Source organism: Pipistrellus kuhlii, unplaced genomic scaffold (assembly GCF_014108245.1).
Source record: "Pipistrellus kuhlii isolate mPipKuh1 unplaced genomic scaffold, mPipKuh1.p scaffold_m20_p_16, whole genome shotgun sequence".
NCBI lineage: Eukaryota > Metazoa > Chordata > Mammalia > Chiroptera > Vespertilionidae > Pipistrellus > Pipistrellus kuhlii.
In genome coordinates this window covers 24,335,563-24,362,286 of record NW_023425471.1, presented here as the reverse complement: position 1 = coordinate 24,362,286, position 26,724 = coordinate 24,335,563, and the positions used below count along the sequence as shown (strand labels likewise).

Here is a 26,724-nt window from a genome sequence, read left to right as displayed (position 1 = left end):
GCCCTGAAGGGTTTCCCGGATCAGGGTAGGGTTTCCTTGGGGCATGGGGCAGCCTGAGCGAGGGGCCTGTGGTGATTTGCAGACCAGCCACGCCACCTGGTGACCCAAGTGGAGGGCCTGGTATTTGGAATTTATTTACCCTCTGCAATGGAAACTTTGTAGCCTGGAGCAGAGCCAAGTCTCCTGCTTGCTCTGTGGCTGCCGCCATTTCTATTTGGATTTGTTTACCTTTTATAATTGAAACACTGTAGCCTTGAGTGGAGGCTTGTCCTCACCAGGATGTGTGGAAAGCTTGGCTTCCTTTCTTGCTGGGGAAACCCAAGCCCTCCTCCTTGTAGCCATCTTGGTTGGGTCTATTTGCATACTTGCTCTGATTGGCTGGTGGGTGTGGCTGGTGGGCGTGGCTTATGGTATAGCAGAGTGATGGGTAATTTGCATATTACTCTTTTATTAGGTAGGATTGTAATTTTCTGATTATATCTACTGTCCCTACTATGCTGTGAGCTCCTTGGGTGCAGGGAATTTGTTTTGTTTACTGGTGTATCTGTTGTATTCTCAGACTGTATGGAACACAGTGTTCAATACTTAAAAAGTATGTAGTGAGTACATTCTTTTGGAATTAGTGAGTACTTGAATGAATGCATGCATGAATAAAGCACTTGATTTATCCCAAACAACAGCATCTGTGAACTCATGAATCCGATGTGCTAAATAATTTTTTTCTATTACACATTAGCACAAACACATACAATTAGATAAACATTTTATTCATGTGCTAAAAACATCTTCTGGTCTATCAATGAAAAGTGCTGTACTGGAGGCACTCTTTGGTCCAGACATCTGCCAGACATATGCACTCTTTGGTCCAGACTACTTCCAGCATGTGCCAGGTATAGCTCAACTTCTGTGCCTTTGCTTCCAGTGTTTGCTTCACCTGAGTTCTCCTCCCATTCCACAGGCTTTGATATTATATATTTTTTCACACCTTCTTACTAATGAAATCTTTCTTTGCTTAAAAATAAAGATTATCCTTTTATTGAAAGTACTAGTAGCCCTGCACACAAATCTGTGTACCAGTAGTTCTCTGCCCAGAGGCTCTCTGTGGCCCAGAGGCCCATCTGCAGCTGGGTGAAGAAGGCTTGCCTCATCGCCATGCCAATGAATGCAAGCATTCTGCCAGACCACTCATGCTGCCTTCTTACAGCAGCCGCTCCCCTGGGACTGGGGGACTCCATCAGGGCTGAAAGGACTGGGCGCTGCCATCTTGTGGCTATGGATGCTACCATCTTTGTGATGAGTTGATGGTTAATTTGCATATTGCCCTTTTATTAGATAGGATTACAAATTTCCTATTTTTGACCATTAACCCCCTCCTGTCCTTCCAGTCTTTCACCGTACTATGCACTATTGTCTGTGTCCATGGGTTATGCATATATGCATATAAGTTCTTTGATTAAACTCTTCCTGCCTCCCCTCTCTCCTTCCCTCTGAGATTCTTCAGTCTGTTGTATGCTTCCATGTCTCTGGGTCTATTTTATCAGTTTGCTTTGTTCATTAGATTCTACATATGATTGAGATCATGTGATACTTGTTTTTCTCTGACTGGCTTATTTTGCTTAGCATAATACTCTCCAGGTCCCTCCATGCTGTCTCAAAGGGCAAGAGATCCTTCTCTTTTTACAGCTGTATAGTATCCATTGTGTAAATATAACACAACTATTTTTATTATTTTAAAGATAGAGGAAGGGAGAGGGATAGAGAGACAGAAACATCAATGAGAGAGAACATCAATTGGCTGGCTCCTTTGTATTTCTTTGGGGTCTTTTGTTATTTTGCCTCTTCCATTTCTGGTTTTGTTTATTTGAGTCGCCTCTCTTTGCTATAGGTTCATAAATCTTGTTTATCCTTTCAAAGAACCAGCTCTTAGTTTTGTTGATCTTTTGTAATTTTTCTTTCGTTTCCAAGTCGTTTATCTCTCCTCTGATTTTTATTATTTCCTTCCTTCTGCTTATAGTGAGCTTTTCTTGTTGCTGTCTTTCTAATTCTTTGAGTTGTAAGGTTAGGTAGTTTATTACCATTGTTTCTTGTTTTTTTATGCAGTAGGCTTGTAGAGCTATGAACTACCCTCTCAAGATTGCTTTTGCTGTGTCCCATAGATTTGGGGTTGTTTTGTTTTCATTGTCATTTGTTGCCATGATGATTTTTATTTCTTCCTTTATCTCTCTGGTAATCTAGTCATTGTTTAATAGCATGCTGTTTAGTCTCCATGTGTTTGATTTTTTTGGATTGTTTTTTGGATTGTTTTTATTGTAGTTGATTTCCAGTTTTATGCCATTGTGATCTGTGAAGATATTTGATATGATTTCTATCTTCTTGAATTTGAAGAAACTTTGCCTATGACCCAACATATGGTCTATCTTTGAAAATGACCTCTGTGCACTTGAAAAGAATGTATATTCCATGGCTTTGGGGTGAAATGTTCTGAAGATATCAGTTAAGTCCATCTGATCTAGTGAGTCATTTAGCATGGCTGTGTCTTTGCTGATTTTTTGTCTAGAGGATTTATCCAGTGATGCCAGTGGTGTATTAAAGTCCCCTACTATGATTGTATTGTTGTCTATCTCTCCCTTGATATCTTCCAGGAGTTTTGTTATGTATAATATTTGGGTGCTCCTGTGTTGGGTGCATATATGTTTATCAGGGTTATATCATCTTGTTGTATTGTTCCCTTTAGTATTATGATGTGGCCATCCTTATCTCTTGTTATGGCATTTACTTTGAGGTCTATTTTGTCATATATAAGTATTGTTACCCCAGTTTTTAAAAAATTTCTATTTGACTGAAAGATACTTTTCCATCCCTTCACTTTTAATCCCATGTGAGTCTCCTGTTCTGAGGTGGGTCTCTTGTAGATAGCATATATATAGGTCATGTTTTTTATCCATTCAGCCACTCAATGTCTTTTGATTGGAGCATTTAGTCCATTTACATTTAAAGTTATTACTGGAAGGCATTTGCTTGAAGTCATATCTATTTTTGTGTCTGTGTTCCTTCTTACCTGTTTATGTATTTTTTTTTTCAGTATTCCCTTTAGCATTTCTTGCATTGCTGGTTTGGTGGTGATAAACTCCCTTAGCCTTTTTTTTTTTTTCTCTGTGAAGCTCTTGATTTATCCTTCAATTTTGATTGATAGTCTTGCTGGATAGAGTATTCTTGGATTCAATCCTTTGCTTTGCAACACTTTGTATAGCTCCTTCCATTCCCTTATAGCTTTATATCTTTCTGTTGAGTAATCATTTGATAATCTGATGGGTGTATCCTTTGTAGGTAACTCTCGTCTCTCTCTTGCCACCTTTAGGATTCTCTTTGTCATTTATATTTGCCATTGAAATTATGACGTGTCTTGGTGTGGGTCTTTTGAGGTTGATCCCGCTTGGGACTCTCTGTACTTGTGTAACTTTTTTCTCCCCACATCAGGGAAATTTTCTGTCATTATTTCTTCAAATATATATATATATTTTTAATAAATTTTTATTGTTCATATTATTACAAATGTTCCTCCCCCCCCCATTGCTTTCCTCCACCAGGTTCCCACCCCACCTTCTGCCCTTTCCCCACCCCCCATTTGTCCTCATCCATAGGTGCACAGTTTATGTTCAGTCTCTTCCCACATCCCCCAAGAATTGTCAGTTCACTCCCCTTCCATACCTCTGATTCTATTATATTCAACAGTTAATATTATTCATCAGATTTTTTTTAATTTCCTTGGTTTTTAGATTCACTTGTTGGTAGTTACGTATTTGTTGTTCATAATTTTTATCTTTATTTACTTTCTCTTCTGAAAGAACCCCCTTCAGCAGTTCATATAATTCTGGTTTGGTGGTGATGAACTCCTTTAGCCTTTTTTTATTAGTGAAGCTCTTTATCTGACCTTTGATTCTGAGTGATAGCTTTGCTGGATAGATTATCTTTGGCTGTAGGTTCTTACTATTCATCACCTTGAATATTTCTTGCCATTCCCGTCTGGCCTGCATGGTATCTTTTGAGAAATCAGCTGACAATCGTATAGGTGCTCCTTTATAGGTAACTACCTTCTTTGCTCTTGCTACTTTTAAGATTCTCTCTTTCTCTTTTGCTCTTGGAATTTTAATTATGATTTGTCTTGGTGTGGTCCTTTGGATTCCTTTTGTTTGGAGTTCTGTGCACTTCCTGGACTTGTAAATCTAATTCTTTCACCAGGTGGGGGAAGTTTTCTGTCACTATTTCTTTCAGTATGTTTTTGATATCTTTCTCTCTCTCATCTTCTGGGACCCCCATAATTCTGATGTTGGTTCGCTTGAAGTTGTCCCAGAGGTTTCTTACATTATCTTCAATTTTCTGGATTCTCTTGCCTTCTTTCTTCTGTGGAGGAGTGTCTTCTGGCTCTTTATGTTCCAAATCTTTGACTTGATTCTTGCGATCTTCCATTCTGTTTTTAGGACTCTTTTCTTTCTTCTTTTCTTTCTTTCTTTCCTCAGTAGGCTTGTAGAGCTATGAACTTGCCTCTCAAGAATGCTTTTGCTATGTCCCATAGATTTGGGGTTGTTGTGTTTTCATTGTCATTTGTTGCCATGATGATTTTCATTTCTTCCTTGATCTCTGGTAACCCAGTCACTGTTTAATACCATGCTATTTAGTCTCCTTGTGTTTGATTTTTTCGGGTTTTTATTGTAGTTGATTTCCAGTTTTATGCCACTGTGATCTGTGAAGATGCTTGATATGATTTCTATCTTCTAGAATTTGAAGAAACTTTGCCTGTGACCCAATATATGGTCTATCTTTGAAAGTGACCCATGTGCACTTGAGAAGAATGTATATCCTGTGGCTTTGGGGTGAAATGTTTTCTTCCCAATATCAGTGAAGTTTTTTGTCATTATTTCTTCAAACAGGTTTTCTATTTCTTGCTCACTTTCCTCTCCTTCTGGCACCCATATTTTGTGAATGTTGTTTTGTTTCGTGTTCTCCCGAAGTTCCCTTAGGCTGTCCTCCTGCTTTTTAATTTTTTTTTTCTAGAAGCTGCTCTAATTGGGTATTTTTTTCCTCCCTGTCTTCTAGCTCACTGATGTGGTCCTCTGCTTCTTCTAGTCTACTCTTGATGCTTTCTATTGAGTTCTTTACTGCTACAATGCCATTTTTCATTTTTTCTTGCTTCTTCATTTCCTCTTGGTTCTTACACATATTATTGAATTTGTCTTCCATTCTTTTCATCCACCTTATGACAATTTCTCTGAATTCTTTCTCTGACAGGTTGCTTGCCACCATTTAGTTTACTTTCTTTTCTTGTGATGCCTGCTTTTCTTTCATATGCAGACTGTCTCTTGGTCTGCCCATGATCTCTCTTCTCAGGATGTCTGTCTGTTTATGTAGTTCTCTCTTTCCTTTCCATGACGGAGTGTAGAGCTCCCCTGAATCTGCATGCTTGCACCACTTGGGGACTGATGTTCTTAAGTTTGCAGCTGTTCCATGGGTGCTGTATTTGTAGATTTTGTGAAGTTTCACCACCTAATGTTCATCTCTCATTTCCCGGTGACATATCTTTCCTTTTTAAATGCTAGATAACTCGCAGGCATGAGGTGAAGATTAATTGCTTGGGCTTCATGGAAGGCTTTCAATATGAAAAGCACGATGTAGACTGAAAACTAAGCTGTGACTTCAGGGGAGACAATCAGAATCTTACCTTTTATTGTTTCACTTTTTTTTTTACCTTCTTGATTTTGTGTTGATCCATCTGATACATTTTTTTGGATTGGAACTTGGATTCTTTGTTCACCAGAATCGAAGAACAAATTCACGGACAGAAAGTGGTATATCAAAGGTGGAGATTTATTGAATAACAAGTGCAGAGTCCCACAGAATGGACCTCTCTCATTTTATTTTGATCTGGAGATGGTCAGAACCATTGCTAAAGCAATCCGTTTCTTATTTAAGAGTTTTATTTAACTTTCTACTTAAAAACAAATAAAATATTTCCTTTTGTACATTTCCTACCAACATATATCCTCACTCTGTTGGGTCTATTTCAGAGCAGAGAGCCTGTCTCGTGGCTTGCAAAACTCTTGGGAATGTAATCTATGTGAAGAATGCACAAAAATTCTTGAATAAACTATCAGATGGGACTGGTGACAACTTCCTAGCCTAAAGGAAACCAGTTTTGCATTTTTAAAATTTTTGTATTAAAAGTTTTTAATGTTAACACTATTGCAGATGTCACCCATTTCCCTCTTCATTGCTCACCACCACCCACCTCTGCCTCCCCTTCCCTTGACCTTCACCACACTATTGTCCATGTCCATGGGTTATGTACATATGTTCTTTAGCTAATTCTTTCACGTTCTTTAAATTTAATTTAGAAATGACTTATTTTTGTTTGCTGTCTTGATATGTATCTAAAGACTCAGCGGTTGAGTATCGATCTATGAACATGAGGTCAGGGCTCGATACCCAGTCAGGGCACAGGCCAATGTTTTGGGATTGGTCCCCAATGGGGGCAGTGCAGGAGGCATCCAGTCAAAAATCCTCTCTCATCATTAAATTTTCTAACTCTGTCTCCCTTTCACTTCCTCTCTGAAATCAATAAAAATATATTTAAAAATAATAAAAGGCACAATGATTTCACTTACTTTTAAGCTTTAAGAAATAACATTTACTTGCAAATACTCGTAATAATGGAATTAAAATTCTGTTGTTGTTTTTTTTTAATAAATAATGCATCACAGACTTGCTTTAACTAGCCTAAGCCAAGAGTGGTCTGAGTACTAATGCATAGAGCATTAACTCACATGATAGCATGCTTATCTTATTTCTTGGGTTTCTGCACTCTCTAGCAATTTACAGAAGTTATTATAAAATAAACTGTGATCATGTAGCTTCAGTTTCTCTTATATATTTCACCAAGCAAGCAATTTTATATGCCAAGGCTTTAAAAAATACAATTACAGTGATGTTACATGAATATAGATAAACCTTTTCTAGTGTTTACAAGAAAAAGTCAATTTTATCCAGTAATATATGTTAATTCATTTTACTTTGTTCATATGTTTTAGGTGTGTAATTATAATTTTTTCAACAAAATTACATTGTGACACATGACATAAAGCTTGTGAGTTACATATAGGACTTAGAGGTTTTAAGATGAACTATTACTGAAGTTTGGGAATCCTTAGTAGTCTGTATGGAATAGTAGTCTTCTTTTGAAAGGAACAGAGATTGCTAGTTAACTCTTACAAGGAAGTCTGTGATGCATATTTATCTGTGCTGCTGAGAATTAATTTCCACAGGCTATGAAGGAGGTACAAATGATTAAATAATATGGGGATACTAGTAATTAGGGAATTTCTGGATTTGTAATGGAAAGTAAACTGGATTTGGAGTAAGAAATTCAGTTTTAGTTCCTCAATTCATAGAGCTGTGTTATAGGTCCCCTACTTTCTGTGAACCTCACTGACCTCAACTAGAAAATGAGTATACTAAAATGAGTGAACATGTAGTAATTCATTTATTCATTCATTAAGTGTATTTCAAGCATTTCCTATGTATTTGGCTCTGTGCTAGGCCCTGGAGATTTGGCAGTGAATAATATTGACCTAGACCTAGAATTTCATTAAGCATACATTTAATAGAAAATGCAGATATTAAAGATGTAATCATAAATAAATTTGCAATTACAATGCCTCTGAAGGCATTGATATCTGTTGTCATTTTTAGAATAGAGAAGTTAGGTTATAGTTTTGGACACTTTCTTTTTTTAACCATTTATATCTGAACCTAAGGTTCTAAACTAAATAGTAAACTTTATTATGGGATTTTGTCCTCTGTTAGCAAGCAGTTGACTTGTTACTATTGTCAATGTAAGAAACATTCAAACCTAATAGAGAATTTTTCTGAGTTTATTTGAGCCAAACTCTTGACAATTGCCAGGAAGCAAAACCTCAACGGATTGAGATAATGGTCCAGAGAATGGCAGTTTTGCACCTTATTTGGTACATTAAAATCAAAAGAGGAGATGTAAGTGGGCTACATGTAATCCATTGGTGATACATTAGGAAGAAAGCAAACTGGGAAAACCTCTGAGATTAGATAAAATGTAAAATGATAAACACATATTTCTTTTACATAGGTGATTATAGGATAGTTAACAATCAACAATTAATGTAATGGCAATGAGAGGATTTGTGCCTGTGCTTTGATCACCCCCTAACCACTTCTCTTCCAGTCTGATTGATGCCTAACTGCTCTCTTGCCAGCCTGTTTTCCCCTAACTGTCCTCCCCTACAGGCCTGGGTCCCTCCCAACTGCCGTTCCTTGCAGGCCTGGTTGCCCTCAACTTCCCTCCTCTGCCAGCCTGGTCACCTCTCACTGCCCTCCCCTGCAGTCTTGTTGCCCCCAACTGCCCTCCCTTGCAGGCCTGGACCCTCTCTACTTCCCTCTCTTGCTGGCCATCTTGTGGTGGCCATCTTGTGTCCACCTGGGGCAGTCATCTTTGACCACTTGGGGGCAGCCATCTTGTGTTGGAGTGATGGCCAAGTTGTATATTAGTCTTTTATTAGATAGGATTAGATAGGATAGAGCCTGGTGCATGGGTGGGGGCCAGCTGGTTTGCCCTGAAGGGTGTGCCGGATCAGGGTGGGGGTTCCCTTGGGGCATGAGTGGCCTGGGTGAGGGGCCTGTGGTGGTTTTCAGGTTGGCCATGCTCCCCTGCAACCCAAGCAGAGGCCCTAGGATCTGGGTGTTATTTATCTTCTATAATAGAAACTTTGTAGCCTTAAGCGGAGGCCTGGGCTGGTAAGGGCCGGCGGAAAGCTTGGCTTCCTCCATTGCCTGGGAAACCCAAGCCTCCCTCCTGCTCTTTCTGTGGCCACAGCCATTTTGGTTGGGTTGATTTGTATATTCACTCCTGATTGGCTGGTGGGTGTGGCTTGTGGGTGTAGCAGAGGTATGGTCAATTTGCATATTTCTCTTTTATTAGATAGGATGATATAATGATGATGATAAAAGAAGATAATGACACTTGCCTTTTGGGAAACAAATGTAGGGCAGCTGTCAGCCTTTCTGAATAAGACTGTTCTGCTTAATTAATACTCTCACAGAGCTGTTTTTTTTTTCTATTTGTAAATTTAGACTTTCAACATGCATACCCATCTCTCTCTCTTCTCATACCTTCTCTTTCTCTCCCCCATGCTTGCTCTGTTTCCCCCCCCCCCCCCCATGTCTAAAGCAGATGTTTCTTCCTGAAAACACTAATGACATGGATTTGCTTACTTTTTACCAGAGGTCCAGATGAACATTTTAATGAGCACTTTTCATATTATGAAATAGAAATTTTTTTTTTCTTCTTTAGACATGAAGGGTCAAATTCTTAATATGAAACAAGGTTTGACCCTTCATTTATCTGACTCACTTAATTCACTTCACCATAATCTTGGCCCTGTCACATCACGTCTTTATTTGAAATTTGGCATTTTTGGTCATCATATATATTTGCATTAATGTTTATTTGAGAATTTTCTTTAAAATATTATTTATATTGATGACTAAGTTTTTTGGTACCCCTTAAGTTTCCACTTCAGTTGAGTGCCTCATTTTTTTTTAACCTAGTCCAGTTGAAACAATGGAAGCACACTATACAACTATAGAGCCACTTGTGATAGTGAATCTAGCTTTTCAGAATCCAAATAATAGTAATTGAATTTTTACTCTCCATTGATTAAGAAAATAAATAGTAACAAAAAGCTACCATTAATTTGGTAACACCTTGAAATAAAATTACATTTTAATTTAGAAAACAGTATTTACATTTTGAAAAACATAGTTGTATTTCAATGCACAACTTATTCTTTCAGTTTGTAGAAACTTCTTTGTGTACTTAGAGCTTTGTAGGCCCTTTACAATAATTTTTCTTCCCTATAGTGATCTCTGAAACACAGATCAGAAAGTACTATAAAAATTCAGATACAAGGCAAATCAGTGTGCCTAAAATATATTCTAGGAAATTTAGGACTTTTGAAGAATGGGTAAGAGAAAAGGAGGAAATAGGTGTGGAAAGACTTTTTATTTATTGAGTGCCTTTAGAGTGCCAGGCTCAAATCCATGTACTTTCCATTTCTATTCTCATTTAGTCCTACCTTTATGAAGTAGACATATTATGCCATTTTACATATAGCAAAACCAAATCTTCAAATATTTGAATAACTTGGCTAAGGTGTTTTTAGAATTACCTTCAATTATACTACTTTCAGGTGCACAACATAGTGATTAGACATTTATATACTTTACAAAATGATCATCCCAATAAATATTCTACCTATCTTTTGACCAATTTCTTAAAACCAGTAAATTTGCAGAGTCAGGATTCATACCCAGGACTTTTGAATTATCATTATTTGAATGAGAAAGATAGAAGGAAATTACTATTAATGATGATAAAGAGAGTATGCACTTGAACAGGTAATTGTGGAGTCCACAGAAATTTTAGCAGTTGTTTGCTTTTGTACTTATTAATTTGGCAAGCCAATATTAAATATCTCTGTGCTTTTTAATATCTTGTTGAGAAATTTTATGGTTCGAGACCACCATTATTTAATATATCATTGGCTTTAATATTAATGTTTAACTCCACTGCCTAAGCTCTTTCCATGGCCCAGAATTATCTATTTTTTTTTTAACAGGCTATCTGAAGCAGATCACAGAAACATATGTAGTCCCTTTCTAAATTTCTCAAACTGCATGTGAAGAAGAAGGTTCCCATTACAAATAGTTTGCAGCAAAGTAGAAGTACCTTAACTTGCTCACTTTCTAAAAATAATAAAGCAAACATTATAAAATCAATTCTTCATTGTGCATAGAAAAATTTTCTTTTTCTTTTTGCTTTGTCTTTAGTTGTCTGTAATATATTTTGAAAAGTGTATTTATGAAATTTCTGTGAAACTTTTCTTTTTTAAGATTTTAATTATTCTTTCAATGTTGTTCGGATTATTTTGTATCCATATGCAGCCAGTACGTGTGATTTTTTTAGTATCTTGTTTTATAATTTGTCACTGCAAAATGTTTTCCATTGAGTTTTATTCCACTAAAATGGAAATACTTTCTTGTTTTGTGACAGGACATATGATATTTAACATACAAATAGAAGTTATGGAAATGTAAAAATTCTTAGAAGAGACTTAACTGGAATTGTTCATCTTTTTTCTAATTCTTCCATTAAATCATTAAACATCTCTGAATTTTTGAGGCACAAATATACATGATTATGTCTGTATAAGCTTGGTCATGAAGATTTGTCAGGCATGTTCTACTATCATGACAGATTATAATTACGGGCTTTGGACTAGTCCTTTTCCTTGAATATTTTTGTGGCAGTTTTTGATCCATGCCAGTTGTTATTTCAGATATTTATGAGTTGCCAAATAATCATGAAACATCTGTGTTTTCACAGACTGTAGTGTTGCACAATCAAGAGCACAGACTTCAATTCAGGCCTCATGGGTTCAAATTCTATGTAGTGGTTTAAACTACCATTTACTGTTTTTTGTTTTTTTGTTTTGCTTTGTTTTTTAGTAAATTACTTAACTTATCCCTCTTAGATAATCTATTTGTCATATAAAAATAATAATATCAACTTTACAGATGTCATAAAGTTTAAGGGAAAATGTGATACATTTTACACTGTGCCTAGCATATAGAGGGCACTCAATAAAATGTAAATTGAGGATGATGATGGTGGTGTTAATGATGATGATGATGATGTCTAACTTTAAGAAAAAAACATGCAATGTATTTATAATACTATGAGCTTAAGGATTTTGGATCTGGTATGTCTCAGAGAAACCACAAACTACCAAGTTATCTCCTTTATGAAGTTTAAAGGAGTCTAACTTTAAGAACCCAGAGCTTAAAAAATGAATGAAAGAGGAAAGAGGTCATAAAATTTATTTTTGTAATGCTTGAGCTTGCTAGGTAGTTGGATATCTCTAAAAGACTAACATGGAAATAGGGAGAGGGAGAGAAATAGTGCCTCAAGCAAACAGTGCACAGCTGTTTCTCACATATGATTTACAGATTGTTCATCTATACCTAGAGGAGTGTTTTTTAGATGCACATTCCTGGGCCCAGGTCTATACCTCTTAATTATATTCCAACTCACACTAAGGTTTGAAAATCCACTAGTATAGTGAAATCAGGTTGATATGTGTTTAAATCCCTATTTTGGCACTTAATAACTATATCCATGACTTCTATTCTTCTCATGTGTCACTGCCAACTTCACTCTTAGCTCATGTCTCTCTTCTTTTCTTCTTGTTATTATATAACCTACACCAACTAGACAAACTCACTTAGGTAATTATGTAACCAGCCACCTTTTTGCTGAAACCATTGGGGTATTATCACTTAACTAGACCTTACTGAACTTGTGCAGTTTTCTAGCTTACAACTATTTCTATTTATTTACTTATCATTTTTAATCATTGGTTTTGACACTATTGACTGTCCTTTTTTCCAGTTTCTATGAAGTTTTAAGTTATTACCCTGACCAATCAGATGCTGAGTATTGTTTACTTTTCTATTAGTTTACCCAGTTTATAGGTCATATAGCAAACTTAACTCAAGGCCACAGACTTGAATGTAAATATTCAGTTTGTGAAGCATAGAGACTCTATAATCACTCAATACTAGGATTTATAGCACCGGGCCGATAATGTCCTATATCTTGTTCAATGAAAAAGGGCACAAGTGTAGACTGGAAGGCTTCATTTAAGATGGTAAATCTCAAAATTAGTAATATTTGCATTATAAGAGTTAAAAGGAAAGAGAATTCTTGAGAGAAGCAATAGTAAGAGCAAAGATATGACTGGGGGACTGGTGAATAACTCAATGTTAGGTGTTCTATTGATATAAACATTTCATTGTTTTTCATATTATGGTATGAGGACCATCTGCTTAAAAAGTCTCCTAGAATTATTGTTCAAGATTTTATGAATAGATGCAGTAAACCTATTCAATAGGGATCTATGGGAATATGACTCAAGACATTGCATTTTGAACAGCAAGTGCAGCATCCAAAAACATCAAGTAGCTATATATAACTAAGGTTATGGAGCTGAGAACCTGGGAAGATCAAACCAGGACTTTCTTAAAAGGATTAGAAACTGTATAGTTTTGAGAATGAATACTGACTTTCTAAAAGTGGCAGTGTTTGTAATTAGTCCAGGGAACCAATTGAGATATCTATAGCTACCGTGTTTCCCCAAAAATAAGACATCCCCCGAAAATAAGACCTACTTACAGGTTTCCTTCTGAGTGAAATATAAGGCATCCCCCTGAAAATAAGGGCCCCCCCCCCCCCCCCCGTAGGCTAAACATGAAAGATTTGGTCCACTGATTCTGAAAAAAATGGAGTCACAAGAAATTCACCAGGAAATTCAGGAATTGGATTGTTATGATGATGTTCCAGAAAATGATGACATAATTGTCATTGAATAAATGAGTAAATTCTTGATACTGTAGGATTCAGTTTGTCTGGTTTGTGTTGACAACTACTGTACTACCGTACCGTATACAGGTAGTAAATTTCTTTTATTTTCATTTAACAATAAATGTGTACCGTATTCTTCTTCATGGAAAAATAAGACATCCCCTGAAAATAAGGCCTAGTGCATCTTTGAGAGCAAAAATTAATATAAGACACTGTCTTATTTTCGGGGAAACAGGATATATCTATATCTATATCTATATCTATATCTATATCTATATCTATATCTATATCTATATCTATATCTATATCATATATATATATAATCTATCTATATCTATATCTATCTATAGATATAATATATCTATATCTATAGATAGATATATTATTAAGTGACCGACTGGTCGCTGTGACATGCACTGACCACCAGGGAGTAGATGGTCCGACCTGTAGGTTAGCTTGCTGCTGGAGTCTGGCCAGTTGGGACTGGGTGAGATGGGAATGGACACACCCTGGAGCTCTCCCCTGGTTCCTCTCTGGCCATCCTTATTGGCCCTGATCGCCGGCCAGGTGGAGGGACCCCACCCATGCATGGGTTCATGCACCGGGCCTCAAAAAATACATAGGATTCTAGGAAACAAGGAAAGAAAATTATTTGAAGTCAGTAATTTTTTGTTGTATGTGTGTGAGAGACATGGAAGGAGGGGAGGGAGTGCAGGGAAGGGGAAGGAAGAGGGAGAGGAAAAGAGAAAGAAAATAGGATAATAATGCCAAGAAGCCTTGATATGGCTTTGAAGTACTAAGGAAAACCCAATAAGAAAGCAGACACAAGCTGGAGATTTGGGACTATGGGAGTTAGGTACAATTAAGTGAGAGAAAATTCAAGTGATTTTATTGAATTAAATCCATCTCAACATTAAAAAATGAATGAAAAATACTTATTTGATTATATTACAAAGTTATTTCATTTATATTCTCATTTATCAATTTTAAGACTCATCCTAAAAGCACAAGTATTCATGCTCCTCTTTTGGAAATTAATAAACTGGGGCCCAGAATATTTGTGACTTGCTAACACATAACTAGTGGGGTGTTGGATTTTGTCAAATGCTTTTTCTTTATCAATGGTTATGATTATATGGTTTTTATCTCTCAGTTTGTTTATGTGGTGTATCACATTTATTGATTTGCGGATGTTGTACCATCCTTACATCCCTGGGATAAATCCCACTTGGTCATGGTATATGATCTTCCTAATGTAATGCTGGATCTGATTTGCTTGAATTTTGTTGAGGAATTTGGCATTTATGTTCATGAGGGATATTGTCTTGTAATTTTCTCTCTCTCTCTTTTTTTGTGTGGTGTCTTATCTGGTTTTGGGATTAGGGTAATGCTGGCTTTGTAGATAGCACTTGGAAATGCTCTTTCTTTTTGAACTTTTTGGAATAGTTTTAGGAATATAGGTTTTATTTCTTCTTTGAATGTCTGATAAAACTTCCCTGTAAAGCCGTCTTGTCCAGGGATTATATTTGTTGGAAGTTTTAGATTACTATTTCAATTTCCTCCATAGTTATTCGCCTATTCAGATTTTTTTAGTCCTCCTGGTTGAGTTTTGGAAGGTCGTATTTTTTTTTTTTTTTAAGGAATATGTTCGTTTCTTCTATTCATACGTTGACCAGTTTGTTGGAGTATAGTTGCTCATAGCATTTTTTTTATGATACTTCATATTTCTGTGGGGTCTGTTGTTATTTTATATCTTTCATTTATGATTTTGTTTATTTGGGTCCTCTATCTGCTTCTTAGTGAGCCTGGCTAGAGGTTCACCAATCTTGTTTATCCTTTCAAAGAACCAGCTCTAGGTTTCACTGATCTTTTGTATTGTTTTTATATTGTTGTTGTCTCAATGTCATTAATTTCTGCTCTGATCTTTATCATTTCCTTCTTTCTGATTATATTGAGCTTTTCTTGTTACTCTCTTTGTAATTCTTCAAATTGCAGAGTTAGATGGTTTATTATCAGTTTTTCTTGTTTTCTGAGGTAGACCTGTAACTTCCCTCTCAGAACTTCTTTCACTGTGTCCCAAAGATTTTTGGATTGTTGTGTTTTCATTGTCATTTGTTTCCAGGATGTGTTTTATTTCTTCTTTGATCTCTTTGGTAACCCACTCATTGTTTAACAGTGTGCTATTTAGCCTCCAAGTGTTTGAATTTTGTGATTGTTTTTTTACTGTAATTGAATTCTTATTTTATGCCATTGTGATCTGAGAAGATGCTTGATATGATTTCAATCCTCCTGAATTTGGAGAGACTTTGCCTGTGTCCCAATATGTGGTATATCAATGAAAATGTCCCATCTGTGCTTAAGAAGAATGTATATTCTGTAGCTTTGGGGTGAAATGTTCTAAAGATGTCAATTAAGTCCATCTAATCTAGTGTGTCATTAAAGATTGATGATTCTTTGGTATTTTATTTGTCTAGAGGACTTATCCAGTAATGTTAATGGGGTATTAAAGTCTCCTACTACAATTGTGTTGCTGTCAATATCTCCCCTGATATCTTCCAGAAGTTGATTTTTTTAAATGTATTTGGGTGCTCTTGCATTGGATACATAAATGGTTACCAGAGTTATATCCTATTGTTGTATTGATCTCTTTAGAATTACAAAGTGGCCTTTGTTGTCTCTTGTTATGGTCTTCCTTTTGAGTCTATTTTGTCATATATTAGTTTTGCTACTCCCGCTTTTTTTTTTCTTTCATTTCCATTTGCCTGATAGATATTTTTACATCTCTTCACTTTCAGTCTGCGTGAATCCCTTGTTCTGAGGTGGGTCTCTTATAGACAGAATTTATGGGTGATGTTTTCTTATCCATTCACTCACTTGATGTCTTTTGATTGGAGCATTTAATCCATCTATGTTTAATGTTATTATTGATAGGGACTTATTTGTAGCCATTTCTGTAATTTATGAATGTGTTCCTTCCTCCCTTTCTATTTCTTCTTTTACAGCATTCCCCTTAGTATTTCTTGCATTGCTGGCTTGGTAGTAATAAACTCTCTTAGCCTTTTTGTTTTTGTCTGTGAAATTCTTGATTTCACCTTCAATTTTGATTGATAGTTTTGCTGGATAGAGTATTCTTGTATTCAGCCCTTTGCTCTGAATCACTTTGTATACCTCCTTCCATTCCCTTCTAGCTTGATGTGTTTCTGTTGAGAAATCATTTGATAATATGATGGGGGATCCTGTGTAGGTAACTCTGTTTTTCTTGCAGCTTTTAAGAGTCTCTCTTTGTCTTTAACATTTGCCATTGTAATTTATGACTTGTCTTGATGTGGGTCTTTTGGGATTCATATTGCTTGGGACTCTCTGTACTTGTGTAACTTTTTTCTCCCCATATCAGGGACATTTCCTGTCATTATTTTTTCAAATAGATTTTCTAATCTTTGCTGCTCTTCTTGTCCTTCTGGCAGCCTTATTACATGTATGTTATTTTGTTTTGTGTTGTCCCAAAGCTCCTTTAGGATCTCCTCCTGCTTTTTAATATTTTTTTCCCAGTTGCTGTTCAGTTTGAGCTTGTTTCTCTACCTTATCTTCTAACTCACTACTTTGGTCCTTTGTTTCTTCTAATCTACTGTTGAAACCTTCCATGGCATTTCTGATTGTAGCTGTATCACTTTTTATTTCTTCCTGATTTTTGCATAAGTTGTTGATTTTCTCATCTATCTGGTGTATGAACTGTACGACCATTACACTGAGTTCTTTTTCTGTCATGTTGTATGTTTCAATTTCACTCTTTTTTTTCTTGGTGACTCCTCATTTTCTTTCCTCTGGGGACTGTGTTATCTTCCCATTCTGAATGTTCAAAGTTCGAACTGCATGGGCCTGGGCTGTGTGCAGTGGGAGCTTTGCATCACCAGAGTGTCACTGAAGAGCTCCGACACCAAGATGTGTGGCTTCTGTGGGTTGGTGGGAAACCTGCTCACCCTGAGTCAGAGTCACCGGTGCTCAGTGTGGCCTAGTGCATGCACCTAGAATCAGGGACTACACCTGTACCGTGCTTAAACAGAGTCACCACTGGCAAGTGCCAAAAATCAGAGTCCCCTAGCCAAGAGTCAGAGTTTCCCTGTGCCGCCCCCCCCCCCCCCCCCCCAGAATCCAGCCAATATCAGAGTCTCTGTTGGTTGGTGTGGCCTTGCACCAAGAATCAGGGTCTCTATGTGTGCATGCACCAAAAATTGGAGTCACTGGCTCTTAGTGGGAATTCAGTGGGAATCAGGGATCCCAGGCACACGCGATGAAAAACAGAGTCAAGTCATTGGTACTCAGTGCTGCCTCTCACATTGAGAATCAGGGTCACTGTCTGCTTGAGGAACGGGTTGCACAGTAGCACTGTGTGGGCAGGAGGACCACTCCTGTGCTGTGGAAAACAGACTTCCAGGTGTGGTTTCCCAGAATTGAAGTCAGGTGGCACTGGGGTTTGGTCGCCCGATTGCGTTGCTGGGAACAGAGTCCCAGTGTCCGTGTGAGCCCAGGCTCAAATTTCTGTAGCGGCTCTGCGGCCCTCTGTGAGCAGAGGGTCTAGCAGTTCCTATGGCACTGCCATGAGCCTGCAGGGAGGGGGATGGTCTCTGTGACTCACAGAAATCTGCGGCTGGGATATCTTGATTGTTGGTGTCTGTGGGTGTTTAGCTGTGGGTGCAGGTCTCTGTCTCCAGTGGCTATAGGGTCCCAGTTTGCATTTAAGACCAGACTGGGTGGTTCTGAGGCTAGTATCCTAGTCTCAAGTAGCTTTGTTTTTCAAGATGTGGTCCCTGGAGTGTTTGCAGTGGCAGTGTGGCTCTTCGTCTAAGATTGCCCAGTTTGGCTGCCCCTTGGAATACCTGCAGTATCTAGCTGTCCCCAGCTCACACACACACACACACACACACACACACACACACCCCACACACGTCCACACACTCTTCTATCTCTCACACTCTCTCCCTCCTTACCTTCCTGCCAGTCACCATCTTGGAGATCTCTTATTCCTCAAATTATCCATTTTTATGCTGTGCATTTATTTCCAAATTGTAACATCAATAATTATTTTTAATTATTTCCCCCCTTTAATGTTTATGTTGTTTAACACCTATCATGAAATGAATTTGCTATTTCTGTCTGCTTATTACCTTACTCAAACTTTTGTGTACTTTGATCTTCTTGTTTCAGATGGAAGAAGTCCTTTCAATATTCCTTGTAATGCAGTTATTATGGTGTTCACTTTCCTTAGTTTTTGTTTGTCTGGGAAAGCCTTTATTTCTCATTAATTTGTAAGGGATAGCATTGCCAGGGATGGGCTAGAAGAGGTCAATGGCAGGGTAGGGAAAGGTACATATGTAATATTTTCAACATAAATATTTTAAAAAATGCTAATCTGAATTGGAAAGTCCCCTTTGAGGAGAAATAAAATATGCTTTTAAAAAAGCTATGCCCTAACTGGTTTGGCTCAGTGGATAGAGTGTTGGCCTGCAGACTCAAGGGTCCCAGGTTCAATTCTGATCAAGGGCATGTACCTTGGTTGAGGGCACATACCCAGTAGGGAGTGTATAGGAGGCACTGATTGATGTTTCTCTCTCATCTCCCTTCCTCTTTGTAAAAAAAAAAAAAAAAATCAATAAAACGTATATATATTTTTAAAAAAGCAATCTCTATATATAAAAGTTTAAGCAACTGGCCAATCAGCTGACTGTCCTACAGGCTGGTAACTATGATGCTCACTAATCATCAGGGGACAGAAGATCAATGCAGGAGCGGAAACCACAGGAATGGAAATGTAGAATAGAACGATGAATCTCAGAGGGAAGTGGAGAGGGTGGAGGTTGGGAAGAGATTAACGAAAGATCTTATGTGCACACTAGAGGCCTGGTGCATGTGCACCAGTGGGGTCCCTTGGCCTGGCCTGCAGGGATCAGGCCAAAGCCAGCTCTCCAACATCCCTTAAACAACGTCCCAGTTTGTGAGAGGGCACAGGCCAGACCGAGGGATCCCACTGGTGCGACAACAATTACATTGCCCAGAAACTCACTGATTTCACAGACAGCTCACAGAACTAGAGCTCACAGAACTACACTTTTGTTTTAGCAACTTTAGTTTATTAGTTGGTTAAATTATTTGACTATTTGATCCTTGTCTTATTTAACTAATTAGGCAGTTTGACAGTTTAAATATCTGGGAGTTCATTCATAGTGTTCTTTGGATTGTTCATCTGGAGCACACTGCTCAGCTAACGATTCAGAATATTTTTCCTACGGCAAATGAATTTGGTTTGGCTAGAATACACAATTTGCTGAGTTGCCATGCTTCCTTTAAATGAAAGTACTTAATTTCCTTTGTAATGAAATGTTATCACCTTACCAACTGTAGAGGAATAAAATCACACTATAGCTTGAGTAGCTGAAAATATAGTAGTTTTGTTTGTTTTTGTGTATTTTCTGAAGATGTGGGCAGCCCTTTAGGTGTAAAGATTATACTATGGACCTGATTCTAGTTGCAGTTATTTTCCCAAAAGGGTCTAGAGAAGGTGACCAGGGTATGCATATATATATTTTTTTATTGTGAATGTAACTTGTATCAAGAATTATTTACCAACTGAGCTTATACAACCTTGAATAAACATGCATATAAACAACTTTTAGATTGTCAAACAATATTTGGTAATATACATTACTTTTTGGAGAGTCTTCTAAATTCTTTAAAAAGAAAAAAAATGCAGTCATCATATGTTTGTGTAAAGTCACTTTAAGTCCTATATTTTGAATAGATTGTAATTGAGGGTTGGCTAAAAATTGGGTGGCCGGGTTTGTTTTCAATGTGTAAAAAAGGATAAAACCATGCCTACCCTGTTTCCCCGAAAATAAGACAGTGTCTTATATTAATGTTTGCTCCCAAAAATGCGCTAGGTCTTATTTTCAGGGGATGTCTTATTTTTCCATGAAGAAGAATACTGTACACATTTATTGTTAAATGGAAATAAAGGAAATTTATTACCTGTATACGGTACAGTAGTACGGTAGTTGTCAACACAAACCAGACAAACTGTGAATCCTACAGTATCAAGAATTTACTCATTTATTCAATGACAATCATGTCATCATCTTCTGGAACATCATCATAACAATCCAATTCCTGAATTTCCTGGTGAATTTCTTGTGACTCCATTTTTTTCAGAATCAGTGGACCAAATCTCTCATGTTTAGCCTAGGGGCGGGCCTTATTTTGGGGGGATGCCTTATATTTCACTCAGAAGGAAACCTGTAAGTAGGTCTTATTTTCGGAGGAAGTCTTATTTTCGGGAAAACACGGTATTTGTCTCATCATCTGACATTAATAAAGCATTTAGTCAGAGGAAGTTTTCATTGTATGGAAATCTCACCTTGTGATCTAAAAATCTGCCAATCACTCATGAAAATTATCCAGTTAAACAATGTGTACAAAGACTTGATATCTCCTATTATTATCCATCTGACAGAATTGTAATTTTCAAGGGTAAATAAATTAAATTTACATTGAATTGAAGTAGTTCATGACATTTCCATGATTTCGATCAACATGTGAAAGGATTTTGGTTCTTCCCTGTGTTTGATGTTTTGCTACCTGGTGGGTGTTAGGTTGAGACTCTTTCCTTACTTGAGTGATGCCCTTAGCAGTAGGGTGAGCCTCCCTGAATCATTCTTTATGTTTTGTCCCCCTTTAATTCTGTTGCCACCATAATACCACTCTTGAATTTGAAAAAGCCACTGCATTAAAATATTTTATTGTACTGAGAGAGAATTAGGTTCTAGCAAAGATATGTTTATTAAGATGTATGCAAAATAGATTTCTTCCCCTTTAAAAAGTAAATGGAAGTGGAAAAATCATTTTCTTTCAACTAGAGTTATTAGAATTTGCATTTCTGAGAATGTGCATGTGTATATATGTAAGTATCTATTGGTCTTTTTCATAGAATGATTTTGGGGACTTTCAGGTTTTTAGTCAATGACATCCTTACTCATCGTTTCACAATATTTTTGGTCTTTCCCTTTTCACGGAAACAAATATTGGTGGATTTTTATAGTGAACATTAGCTGAGTGTTGTGAATTTATGGTTCAGATTGACTTGCCTTTGGAATTTTTTCTACTGCTGCATATTTATCTGACAGTTGGGAATTATATTTCTTTTGCATTTGGAGAAGTTTAATAGATGCCAGGTAACACATCATAATAATATAGTGGTCAATTTCAATGTGCTCCTTGCATCTTTCAAATGACCACACCACTATTTACTTGAGCAAGTTGAATGGTTGGATATGCAGGTAATTTTCAATCCTCTACCACTAAGAAACAAATCAATAGCAACAACAACAACAACAACAACAACAACAAAACTATTCCAAAACATTGCATAACCTCTTCAAGCATGTAGTTTTTATCCTCTAGCATAATTTACTTAGACTAGGAATCCAGAAATACAATTACTTGATTTTTTTACATAAATGTTTTCATGATCAGATTTTAAAAAATATATTTTTATTGATTTCAGAGAGGAGGGGAGAGGGAGAGAGAGATAGAAGCATCAATGATGAGAGAGAATAATTGATGGACTATCTCCTATCCCCGCCCCCCCCCCACTGGGAATAGAACACTGACCTCCTGGTTCATAGGTCAGCACTGAACCTCTGAGCCATGCTGGCTGGGCCTTACTTGCTTTTAACCATGGGGGTTTCATAGTATGAAGTAAAGGAAATTATCTTTTCTTTATTGCCATGGACCAGATCTCAGGGTGTAATTCTATCCTGGAGTTCATGTGATGACAAGGATCCCCTCATGACTTTTTCTTAGTACAAAATGATGTCACTTATATGGATATTTTTCTTGTTTATAGTGTAGGACCATGCCCTCCCTATAATGAGGCAGAAGCTATTAAAATGAGACATTTGGGAATTTTATATTTCCTTATGTATAGTTGCAGATTGGACTAATTTATTTACTCAGATGCAATACCCCGTTTTTCAATATGTCCACTTTAGCAGCCTTTAGGCTATTTCACAGTAGCCTTTTCTGCAGTGGAAAAGGAAAAGAAGAAAAAGGCAGAGTTAATGTTTTATGTAGCAGACTGACTCATATTTGCCACCCAGGTAACTAATAAGAACAGATGAATTGTGTATTATTTTCTTGTGATCCAAGAACTGCTAGTTTGGAATTGGTGGTTACAGCTTTAAAAAAAGTATCTGTTGTGAGCTGGAGAATTTAGCTACCATATTTGGTTCCCATATGCCTGCCCTGTGACCTTACATCAGCCTCCTGGAGGATTTGTGTGTTTTTGCTTATCCTTACAAGGGAAAGCAGCCTGGAAATATGTCTGACTGGAATTAGAAGCCCTGCAGTACTTTCAGGAAGTGTGGCTTTAGGCGAAAGCAGTGGTTTGTGAAATTAGGCTTGCTTACTAGTACAGCCAGAATTTGTTTCATTGAGAGGCAGTGAGTTGGAGAACATCTTTGCTGACTATAAAATCACAAACATTTTATATCTCTTCATATATCAAGCAAATTCCCTTCCTTCTACTATGACAGAGTTCTAAAGAGAATTAAAATTTGTATAGAAATGCATTGTATATAGTTGTTAATAATAGTGATTATTGCAGGGAGGTGAAGGCTGAAATGAAGTTAATTTTAAATTCTTAGTAATTTTAAATACCTTAGTATGAAGTTTTTTTGAAACATGAACTCACATATGTTAGACTATCACTTGTCACAAATATTTAGTTTTGATATTTGATTATAAAAGTTTCTGTGCTTTGTTTCAAGGAAATCATTGGCTTTAAGGATTCTCCTCAAACTACCAGAACAGTCTAAAGTACCTGCTACATTAGCACTCATTCCTGTAGCCACCTAGGTGACAAGTCACTGACACTTTTGTGGAAGCATTTTAAAATGACCTTACGTTCACACTTTATTTGTCCAAATATATGACAGTTTTAAATGGTGATGAAACTTTTTTTTTCTAGTACAGGAAATGGAATTCTTATCAATCATTACTTCTTCACTATAACTTTTTCTTACCAAGACTTAAATTCCCAGGAGTCTTCTATTGGTTTCTGGCATGTTTCTTTGTTTAATTAACACAGAACCTCAGAGTGGGAAGGATAGAAGGGGTAATCTAGGAAAATATACCCTGTATATAAAATAATCAACAGGATTTCTTGGTTTTACTTTAGGCCAAGCTTTGGAATGAAGAATGACATAAAAAATTATGAATCATATTGAGTCAAGAAGCCATCATTAAGTTGTCAGTCTAATTAGCATGAGATAAGCATGGTAGTGTTTAAGAAGTGCTTTTTACTCTGACAGATCGAGGGCAAATGTGTGCTTTGGAGAAAGTTACTAATTCACTTGAACATTTGTTTCTTTATCTGTGAATATGGAATGAAAATAATAACAGCTACCTCATAAAATTATTATGAGAATTAAATAAGATAAGCAAATAAAGGGCTTAGTATAGTGTCTAGTCCATATGAAGCACTTAATAAACAATTATTATTATACTTTAGAGTGAGATTACATTTGATACAATGCAAAGAGGGATCTGGTACCTATAAAATTCTGCAGCCCATTGTTAGCACGCCCTAAAGTGGGATCTGTGTGTCTTTGTTTCCCTTTATTAGCCCATCCCTAATCCACCTACTTACCTGCAACAGAAAGAGGCCAGACTTTAGAACTGGCTAGTGCCAGCCAGGTGGCTCAGTTCCAGTGTTGTTGATTCCCAGTCAGGGCTTGATCACCTTTTGAGGAGTGTATAGGCAGCAACTGATGTATATTTCTCTCTTACATCGATGATTCTCTTGATAGATCCTCCCTTCCTCCAGTTGATGGACAGATGTAAGCCCCATCTGCGGCCAGATGTTTCTGAGCTGTGAACCACCAATCAGCACCTGCCAAATACACTAAGTCCCTAGGTCCCTAATCACCAATCAGCGTGTGCTGAGTTCCCTAAGCCCCGTCCCCTATCCTTAAAGGTGCTTGTACCCCGGCCCTCGCTCTCTTCCACCCCTCTCTCTGGAAGCAGCTGGCAGGAGTACCCTTCTCTCCAATAAAAGCCTGTGTCCTGCCATCCCGGTCTCTGGCTACCTTCTCTATTTAATCTATCATCTCTCACTCTCTCCCTTCCTCTCTTTCTCAAATCAATAAAAACGTGAAGATTAAAAAAAAAGAAGAAGAACTGACTAGATTCCATCCCTTAAATTATCTGCTAGTGTGGAATTTATGATTATATAATTCTGACTTATAAATTCCTGAGACCATAAATAATACCTCTATTTTATTTTTATTTATATCAAAGCAAGAAGAGTGGCCTTGAGGCCCATTGTGTATGTAACAATTGTATCCTTGATTGAATGGTAGCCCCTAACATCTAAGCGGGGTTTCAAGACTAATCTTTTCCTGGCAGCAGAGAATCTTAGAAGTAGAACTGGGTATTACAGTTACCTTTTGTTCATATTGATGTGGAGAATGATCAAATTGTATACCTACATATTCATCTCAGTGATAAAGGCAGGAAAAGCATAGTCTTTGAGTAGGATTCAGAATGAAATGATATATTAAGAACAATTTAAAAAGTGGTATTAGTCTTAATAAGAGTTTGTTAACCTTATGTAAAAATTTCTTAAGAAAAAATTCGTACAAAAATATCATGAAGCTGGGCAGGGAAATAAATGGAACAAACTTAAGCTTTGGAGTTAGGAGCATCTAGGTTTGAATGCTGGCCCTGTTCCCCACTAGCTTTATGACTTTGTATAAATAACTTAACCTGTTTGAGCCTCAGTATTCTAATCTGTAAAATGGTGGTAATAATGATACCATTATAGTAACATGGTTATTAAATAACAGGAAAGAAATAAAAAGTAAGCTATATAATATAGACATGCCATTTATACAGCTTTTCCAGAAACCTTCCATTTAAGACTCTCCAAATCTATTCCCTACAAATCGCTGGGGGAAGTGACTGGACAATAGACACATTCCCTATAAAATCTGGGTGACATGGGAAGATGCTTACCTGTCAGTCACACCTGGGAACAAGTTGGTGACCAGAATAGACATGGCCATTATAAGTGCAGGGAGATTTAATATTTAAACTTGTGAACAAAGGGAGTTCTCTCTCTTGTGCCCTTGCATTATTGGTCCTCATGCTCTCTCAGGACTCATATTGCAGGAGGGCATGCTCCCCTACATTCTCTCACATGGCTTATGGTCATGTGGTACCAACATAATGGACTAAATCTATCCTGACGCTACATCACACTTAGCTCCATGGAATGGAAACTCTGGACACTGGCTTTGCTTCTGGCACTGCTAAACTCCCAGCTGTACCTTTTCCAGGAATGCTTTCGAGACTATGGGACTTCACAAAGCGAGGGATATAATTCCATACAAATAAAAACCATTCATTCTCCCATGCAAGTCCTAGAAAATACCTTTTCTGAAGATACCACAAAAGCCACCCCACTCCCACTAGTAATGGAGGAATCCCACCAACTCAATCCTCCAGCAATAATAATATCTCTCTTAGAGGGTTATTTTAAACTAGAGGCTCGGTGCACAAAATTCGTGCAGGGGGTGTGTATCCCTTAGCCCAACGTGCACCCTCTTTAATCTGGTACCCCTTAGGGGATGTCCGACTGCTGGGCCTAAACAGGCAGTCACATCCCTGTCACAATCCTGGACTTCTGGCTCCCAACTACTCGCCTGCCTGCCTGATTGCCCCTAATCGCTTCTGCCTGCCAGCATGATCACCCTCTAACCACTCCTCTGCCAGCCTGTTTGTTCCCAACTGCCCTCCCCTGACAGCCCGGTCACCCCCAAATGCTCTCCCCTGCATATTCCCTCTCCCCTGCATATTATTTTAGAGAATAAAGACTTACTTTGCTAGTTGGGGATGGAAAAGAGTCTGTATGCAAACAGTAATCCTTAACAATATCTCTCTGCATTTAAATCTTGGGTAAATGGAATACATATAGGTATATTAAAAATTCCACAGTTATCAATACTTTCAGAGTGACAAAAATATCTGATATTTTAAAGGTATCTAAAGCATAACTAAAATTCACTAATAGATTGAATTATCTCCGATCCATTGTGGAGAACCATAAAATTATTTTCATTGCTACTTCATAACTGTAATTTTGCTACTGTTATGAATTATAATGTGAA

At 37.3% G+C, this 26,724-nt stretch overlaps 1 protein-coding gene across 1 annotated transcript in view; it reads left to right on the top strand.

Moving 5' to 3' along the window:
• SH3BGRL (SH3 domain binding glutamate rich protein like) overlaps window positions 1-26,724 on the top strand; it is a 68,034-nt gene that overhangs the window by 22,645 nt on the left and 18,665 nt on the right. The gene's annotated exons all lie outside the window — the stretch shown is intronic.